This window comes from Nicotiana tomentosiformis, chromosome 8 (assembly GCF_000390325.3).
Source record: "Nicotiana tomentosiformis chromosome 8, ASM39032v3, whole genome shotgun sequence".
Taxonomy (NCBI): Eukaryota; Viridiplantae; Streptophyta; class Magnoliopsida; order Solanales; family Solanaceae; genus Nicotiana; species Nicotiana tomentosiformis.
Window position 1 is genome coordinate 59,034,842 of NC_090819.1, and position 9,247 is coordinate 59,044,088.

The window sequence follows — 9,247 nt, forward strand, 5'->3', positions numbered from 1 at the left end:
TTTTATGAAGGAATCTGCAAGCATAGCAAATGAATCGATAGAATTAGATGGTAAATTATGATACCATATCATTGCTCCCTTTGACAGGGTTTCACCGAATTTCTTCAATACTACGGATTCGATTTCATCGTCCTCTAGGCCGTTCCCTTTAATGGCACATGTGTAAGAGGTGACATGTTCATTGGGGTCGGTAGTTCTGTTATATTTAGGAATCTCGGGCATGCGGAATTTCTTTGGGATCGGTTTAGAAGCCGCGATTGGGGGGAAAGGCTTTTGTACGAATTTTTTGGAATCTAAGCTCTTCAATATCGGTGGTGCCCTCGGGATCTGATCAACCCTGGATTTATATATTTCCATTTTTTTGTCGTTCGCCTCAATCCTCCTTTCTCCTGATTCTATTCGTTTGGTGAGTTCTTCGAACATCTTAGCAATTTCGGGATTAGTCCCCGACTCTTGCTCATTTGACCTTACTATAGCTGGTTCCATTCTGTGGGTGATTTTTCGGGGTAGACTGGGCTCCGTCCTGCTCAGTATCTGGGTTTGACTCTGCAACTGAGTTATTGCTTCATGTTGAGCTTGCAACATTTCGAAAATCATAGGCAAGATGACGCTGTTTTCCTCGACGTTATGGGTATCTCGACTGCAGATCGAGTGCCACCATGAATGCTATTTTCAGGTTCAGAATGTAGGTTTGCCTCAATGGCCACATGCAAATTAACGTCTAATAGCACTTCGACTCGAGCTCCAACGGCGTCCACAAGCGACATTCCGGCCCTGGGCGTCTTGTTGTTCTCACCTTGAAGGCCAGCTTCGTTATCGATAGGTAAGGCCATTTAATTTGAGAGCCCGTCGTTGCTAATCCGAAATCAAAGGCACTTCCGAAAATAAGCATAAAATGGTGTGTTTTTGCAGATTCGTATCAAATAATCACTATTATCCTTAGCCCCACGATGGACGCCAAACTGTTTACCCGAAAAACGGATAGAGTTGAATTTGTACGTAGTTCTAAGGGTATGTAGTATAACTTGACACAAATCGTAAAAATAAATAAAAATATCGAGTATTGACCGTAGAGAATGAAAAATAAGAAAAGTCGGAAAGAAGATGATTTATGGATTAAGCAAGATGAATCAATCTATGAAGCTAAAAGGGATAACTCTTCAATATAGGAGTGTATGATATCTCAATTACAATGTATGCCAAAACTTGGTCTTTTACAGGAATATCGTCATCCCTTTTATAGTGGGGGAACCCTACTTTAAATATAATTAAAAATACATAGTGGGGAACCATGATAAATCAATTTTTTTCTAATTTCCGCCGAGATTCTCTCCCTTAGTGCGGCTGCAACGGCTCTTGTCTATGAGCTCGATCTTGATCGGACTCAGTATTGGTCGGTTTCCAGTTTTAGAACTCGATGCGGGTTTGAGCTTGATGCTGACTCGGGGTCCGGTAATGACTTGGGCTCGGTATTGGTTGACCTCTGGCCCTTAAGCGCGATTCCATCATATCTCATCATAGTTCGATTCGGACCCGAGCTCGATAATAACTTCGACCACAGTATTTGACCTATTCCTGAAACTCGAAGCCCGTTTGTGCCTTTTTTGGATCCCATCTCGATATTACGAAGACTTTCTTCGGTCCATTATGTTTTCATCTCGATCAGACGTACGAAGGCTGAAATCAGTTTTGACCGTATACACAAAAATTTCTTAAAAATTGAGAAGACTGCTGACTTTTCCTTAACAAAATATACCCATGTCATTCTACTATAATCATCAACAAAGGCTAAGAAATACCTGTTCTTATTGAGAGACAGAGTGCTCATTGGCCCACAAACATCGGCATGAATCCGTTCTGCTGGTTTTGGAGCTCTTCTTGCCTTACCCTTTGGAAAAGGGTCACGATGTTGCTTTCCAACCATGCAATTTTCACACACATTATCAACATTTTTTATTAATGGCAAGCCATCAACTAGATTCTGCTCATGCATGAGTTTCAAGGTTTTAACATTTAAATGCCCATATCTATGATGCCACAACCATTCGTCATCAAGTGAAGCAGCCCTCAAATTAAAGCTTGTTTATCATTTGAAGTGAGATAATAAGGAAAAATCTTATTTTTGGCCATAGGAATACTGGCCAACAGATGTTCTTTAGATTTATCCTTGAAAATACAACAAGCAAAATCTTCAAAAACAAGTGAATACCCCTCCAACATAAATTGCCCCACACTTCACAGATTTGAGTCCAAATCTGGCACATACAAAACATTGTGAATGCAATTTAACTCAAGAGAGTTCAGTTGTACAGTACCTTTTCCTTGAGCTACCCGAACAGTCCCATCACCCATTGCGACTCGGCTTGAGACTGACTTATCCAAATTGATGAAAGAGCTCAAGTTGCTTGTCATATGATTGCTACAACCGCTGTCAACATACCAAGCTTCTGTAGAACATTCTTTTGCAGAAAAACAAGCAAGGAATAGGCTTTCTGTCTCGTCCTCCTCTTTCTCCTTGGCTAGATTAGCCTGCTTTTCTTTCATCCTACAAAAATAGAACCTCTTAATGTGCCCGCACCTCTTGCAAAAAATAACACTGCTTTGGACTTCCATTTTTACTTTTGTCATAGCTTCCATGGCACTGGTTGTTATCAGAAGAATGACAACCGCTTGGACCTCCTCTTCTCCCATGGGATGACGGTCCACCATGCCCTCTGTTGAAATTTCCATGATTGTTTGATTCACCAGTACTTTTTTCACCATGATAAGTCCGCGTTTTGCTGTAAAAAGCATTCTCAACAGGAGTATCATCATATCTTTTCATTCTATCTTCATGAGAATAAAGAGAACCTAATAACTCATCATCAGTTAACTCATTCAAGTCTTTTGACTCTTCAATTGCAGCCACAACATGATCATATTTCTTAGGCAAACTCCTAAGGATTTTCTCAACCACTTTCTTTTCACTCAAATTTTCACCAAGTTTTCTAATTTGATTGACAACATCAATTAAATTAGAAACATAATCAGCTGTTACTCCTTCTTCAACACAGCCATTCTCCACCAAATCCCATAATTCTTGGGATATGAACAAAGTCTTCATCTTCATGCTCCATATGTCATAGTTGCTTCCCCGAAAAATTGGAATAGGGTTGAGAAAGATTGACTCCAATGGGGTTATTAGCCATGGCTCTGATGCCACATGAAAACAACAAACAGAGGATGTTAGTCCTCAAGTTTAAACAGAAAAAGAATACAACGAAGACTTTCAACAAACAGTGTGTGGGCTACCAGAAGTTGAACTGAAAAGTTGTGTCTTTCTTCATTAAAATGCTGCCTTAAATAGAAAAGACTATAGTTACAAACTGACCCACTACCAACGAGATATCAGCAACTATTTAAAACAATAACTCCTAATAATATAGAACCACAACTTTCACTAACATACAATATCCGACTAATTCAAAGACAATTAAAATAAACTAAGTAAAAAGAGTAAATGGTAAAAATAAATTTCTGCACTAACTTTCTAACAGACATTATCCGGGTACAATCCTTCCTAAACTTTTCCTTGTGGCGTTTTTACTATGTATTTTATTTATCAGCCTTGCCGGCTTTGGATGTTATCGCGACTTGCCGCCGCTTTGTTGTTTGTGATCCGTCAATACCTTTAAGGCTCCCCTCTTTGGCTTATAATTGATTTTATGGGTGATTGCTTCACCCTTTTTGGGGCTGTTGTGGCTTGTCCCGATGGTTTTACACTGTTTGAGATCTTCCGCTTTAGTTAAGAGCGCACGAGTTTAAAAATAAAGGTTCTGCTATTCTATTTGGAATCCTTGTTCAAGGTTGTTACATTCTTTAACTTGAGTGCCTTTATAGAAATGTGGATTGAAGACTTAAATCTAGAATGCAATAAATAAGTAGCCATCATTCGCTTAGTCAGTTCTCTATATCTATGGCCTTTTATTTAAATTTAAGAAGTTTTGAATCAAGGCATATCATTTTTAGCTCGACATTTCTGATTTCATATTAGTTTAAAGTTCCATAGCATCCAAATTTACTTATCTATTTGAGTTGGTCATGTAAGTGAAACTACTATATGATATCCTATTTTACGTTGAGTTCAATAATTCGTTTACCTTTTTTTGTTGTTCAAGACGCCTCAGTTCGCTGCTGCAAAAAGGTCAGTAACTTTAAAATATTTTTGTAACGATCCGATCAGTTGTTTTGTGTAATTGCACCCTATCTCCCTTTTTCATGCTTCACATATGTGTGTTTATGATTTTATAACTTGCGGGGTTGGTTAGTTTCGTTCCGGGAAGCTTTCCGGTTGATTTGGACCATTGATTCTTGATTTAGAAGTTTAAATTAGAAAATATTGACCAAACTTTAATTTTTGTGAAAATAACCCCGGAACTGTGTTTTTATGGCTAATAGCTTCATATCGTGATTTTGGACTTAGGTGTATGCCTGAAATTGATTTTGGAAGTCCATAGGTCGATTTGTGTTGATTTATCGAAATTTGGCAATTAGAAGTTAAAAAGTTTGATCGTAAGTTGCTTTTTAGCTATTGAGTTTGAAAATTTAATTTTGGAACTTGGAATAGGTCCGTTATAGTATTTAGAACTTGTCTGCAAAATTTGGTGTCTTTTGGAGTTGATTTGATAGGATTCAGATGCTTAGTTATGATTCTAGAAGTTCTTGAAAATTTCCTTGAATTTCATGCGTTATAGAGTTTAATTCGTAGTTTTAGATATTATTTTTACGTTTTGATCACGCGAGCGAGTTCGTATGATGTTTTTAGACTTGTGTGGATGTTTTATTTGGAGCCCCGAGGGCTCGGATGAGTTTCAAACATGTTTCGGAAGGTTGTTGGACTGAAAATGAAAGTTTGGTATCTGGTGCCCTCTGCTGTCACAATTGCGAACACCAGAGTCGCATTTGCGACCATAGCAGGGAACTTCAAGTATCGCAAATGCGATGCCTTGGCGCATTTGCGAAGAATTTCTAGGCTGGGCTAGGTTCGCATTTGCGATGGTTTTTGTAGCAATTGCAAGGAAAACAGTGTTCGCAATTTGCAAAGAGCTTCCTAGGCCTTCAGTGCCGCATTTGCGAGGTTTTCTTCGCAATTGCGATAACTCCAGCTGAACATAAGCGCTGAAAGTCGGGATTTATCTCTTATTCTCTCTTTTTTAACCCTAGACTCGATAGGAGGCGATTTGGAAAGGGGTTTTCACCTACAAACCTTGGGTAAGAGATTCTAATCATATTCCATCAACATATCTTAGATTTTAACATCAAAATCATGTAAATCAAAGTGAAAGTTTGTGAAATTTTGTCAAGTTTTTGAAGAATAAGAAATTGAGTTTTGAGAGTCGATTTGGACTCGGATTTTAAAACTAATTACATATATGAACTCGTGGGGTCATGGGTAGAGGGAATCTACTATTGGACCTGGATTTTGACCGGGCGAGTCCGGGTTGACTTTTGTTGACTTTTTAGGAAAAATATAAAGATCTTAACTTTATATATTGCAATTGAATTTCCTAGCATTGTTTGATGTTATTGAGTCGCTTTTGGTTAGATTTAAGCTGTGTGGAGGCAGATTTTAGGGGAAAAGCTATTTTCAAGTATTGAATTGGCCTAGCTGAGGTAAGTGTCTTGTCTAACTTCGTATGGGGGAACTACCCCTTAGGATTGGTATTGTTTGGTACCGTTGTGGTGTACTCATACTACGCTTCTGCACATTTTTTTTGCAGATCCAGGTACGTCTGCCCGTGCAGGTCGTTAGAGGTTGTTTGTAGTTGCTGCTTGGGCGACTTCAAGGTATACCTGCTCCATATCCGCGGGCCTCAGAGTCACCTTCTTTATTTATCTTCCTGTTATATTTCTTTCAGACAGTGATGTATTAGATATTCTAGAATTATTCTATAGAGTTTATGACTCAATTCCATCGATTTTGGGGAGCGTACTGTTGAGATTATATTTTGATTCAGAAGGTTATATCAGTATTTAGCTTGTTTTAGTATTTTGATAAATTATTTCTGCCAAGTTATTATTATTTGTTAGGCTTACCTAGTCGTAGAGGTTAGGTGCCATCACGACATCCTACGGAGGAAAATTGGGGTCGTGAAAATTTCTTCTCGCTCTTTGTCTTTGAAGATCTAAAGTTTGTATGTTCTTTGAATGAGTTATAGTTTGTTGTGTCAAAATTTTGATTTAGAGCCAACTTGTATGTAGAAATTGTGAAGTTATAAGTATCCTGTTTTAAAAGATTTTAAATAGGCATAAGATTTCGACTAATTTTTTTTTTTTTGGATGGTTTACACTCTGTCTATGAAAAGAATTCAGAAAGTATGTTTTGGTTTTGATTTTCTCTCTTGTCTTCAATTGTATTTTTCACATGTTAGCAGAATTTCGATGCTAATGTGACGTGATAAAAGAAATATGTTAAAGTTTTTCCTTTTGTAATCAGACTATCTTGTTAAAATTCCATGACTCTAAGTTCTTTAGAGAGTCTATTGAAAGTATGTTCTTTTCTTTAGTTCTCTGATTGTGAGGTCTCGAAGGCCATATGCTATCGTAGATACTTGAAACTATGACTTAATTTTGTTTTCAGCTTCATTAATAATACTTATAGGGCAGAGTTGTTTAATTAAACATAAACTTTCCATGTCTTGAAAGATTATATTTCAGTTAGTTTAATACGTGGTTGATGTTAATATATGGCAGTCCTTATGTTGTTTTCCATGCCTCAAGTATCTTGATTGCTGTCACGATCCCAATTTTCCACATTAGGATGTCGTGATGGCACCTAGTCTCTAATACTAGATAAGCCTAACACATGCTGATTAAATGACAGAATTGAATTATTTAGTCATTAATCATAAATCATTAAATGGCATACATAGCCGCAAGCGGCCAATAGTTATACATTTCCAAAAGTAGTAGTACAGAGTCATAAGCACTACTGAAACACACTAGAATTTCTAAACACAATACTGCTTTGAATTACAATTTAACATTAGCATAATGAAGTAAGATGGTGACTCCGAGGCCTGCGAACGTCAAGCAGGTATACCTTGAAGTCTCCTGCCACGACGCAACTCTCAACAATACAATCAGAATACCTGGATCTGCACATAAATATACAGAAGCGTAGCATGAGTACACCACAACGGTACCAGTGAGTATTAAGCCTAACCTCGGTAGAGTAGTGACGAGGCCAGGTCAAGATACCTACTAGACATAGAAACATGTTCAAGATATATATAAGCTAATAATGGAAAGAACATCAATATAAGACCAACGGCGGAAAGATTATTGATTTACAACCAACAGTGAAGTAATAGAAATACAAATGGAAGCAAGTAATAAATGAGTAATAAAGAAACAACATAATAAAAACACCGATGAGATGTAAATGAACTCAAATAAGAAAAAACGGATGGCAACTCAAATAATCAAATCGCTCCCAACGCATGGGACTTACAACAAGAATTATCCCGATGCACCACACCTCATAAACCACAAGTCATGAACTACAATTTTTAAATCTTACATATGTGGCACCTCGTGCCCCCAATAATAATCACATTCACATGGCAAAACCCACATGCTACCAGGTACTTTGCAATCGTGACAAATATCAATTTAGATGAACGAAAGATATATTTAAACACCATAAAACATAATAACAATCTTGAATAAATAAGGTGTCAAATGAAATAATGAGTTTATTTTAAAAATCAAGTAAAGTAAAATAATATACAATTTATACGAAATAGAGTATCGGATGGGTTTAGTTTAGAAATCAATAAAATTGAGTAAAAGTATCATATTTAAACAAAGCAAAACACCAGTTAAGTTAACGAATTAAATATAGAATTTTTGTTAAAGAAAAATATGATAATAATTTTAAGTAAGGTAAACATCTAATAGGGTGATGAGTATAATTTGAGACTCAATTATAGTGAAAGTGCGATAACCATTTAGAATAATAAGGCACCGAGTGAAATAACGAGTTCTATCTTAAAAGGCACATAGAATAAAGCATGTTAATAATTCTTTTATTTAAATTATTATATTACCAACAACTCAATAGAATATGATATAGTGACTCCACGCAATTAAATCACATTGACCATCAATTCACCAAGTTATAACGGAGGCACAGATTGGCATGTTAAAGCAACACAAAAAATCACTTAGAATGCAAGACTCACACAAGAAAACACAATCATTCCAAACCAAGATAACAACAAATAACCAAACACAATCAAAATGCGGACGAATGATTGAAGGAAGAATAATGACCGTTCAAATCAACAAGTTGTTCCAACATGGAATGTACAATGAAAATCACAATTGAGGTACCGCCTCGTTTTCACATCTCACAATTTTAATCACAATCTTTTCTTATATCACAACGTGAGCCTTACATTTTATTTTGACACGTGTTTTAGCTCACTTTATCTCAACACGTGGCTTCAAGTAGTTTTCCTACTAGCAACACGCGTATCAAGCCCACCTTATCTCGCCACATGCGTATCAACCCCTAGCCTTATACCATCGCATGCGTATCAATATCACAACACAATCACAACATGCACCACAGTATCCATATGCCACAATATAACAATCCGACCGGTCGTTTTGAGAACTTAAGGTCTCGTTCGGTGGTATAAGGTCTCGAGCAGTTTTGTAACGTGTATTATGACTTGCGTGTGTGGTTGATATTGATTTTCAGATGATTCGGGGTTAAATTGAAAGAAGAATTCCTATTTTTAAGTTAAATAAAAACAGTTGACCGGAGTTTGACCTTTGAGCAAATAACTCCTGAATGAAAATTTTATGGTTTCAATAGTTTCGTATGGTGATTTTGGACTTAGTCGTGCATCCGAATTTGGATTTAGAGGTCCGTAAGGTAATTTGAAGCATTTCGGCGAAATTGGAAAGTTGAAGTTTTTGGAAGGTTGAGGGGTTTGACCGAGAGTTTGACTTTGGTGATATCGGGTTCAGAATGTGATTCCTAGAGTTGGATTAGCTCCGTTATGTCATTTGGAACTTACATGCAAAATTTGACATCGTTTCAGGTTGATTTGACGTATTTCGGCATAGGTTTTAGAAGTTGGAATATTCAAAATTTTATAAGTTCGATTCATGGTGCGATTCATAGTTCATACGTTATTTGATGTGATTTGAGACCTCGAACGGGTCCGTATTAGGTTATGGAACTTGTTGGTAT

General features: G+C 36.9%; 1 long non-coding RNA gene across 1 annotated transcript; it reads right to left on the minus strand.

The window, feature by feature from the left end:
- Positions 1-1,159: 1,159 nt before the first annotated feature.
- Positions 1,160-3,900, minus strand: LOC138896868 (uncharacterized). The gene is made up of 3 exons (XR_011410361.1): positions 3,669-3,900; positions 1,800-3,192; positions 1,160-1,677 (listed from the first exon to the last, which is right to left on the minus strand). It is a non-coding gene; the product is annotated as an uncharacterized lncRNA (long non-coding RNA).
- Between the last annotated feature and the right edge of the window lie 5,347 nt (positions 3,901-9,247).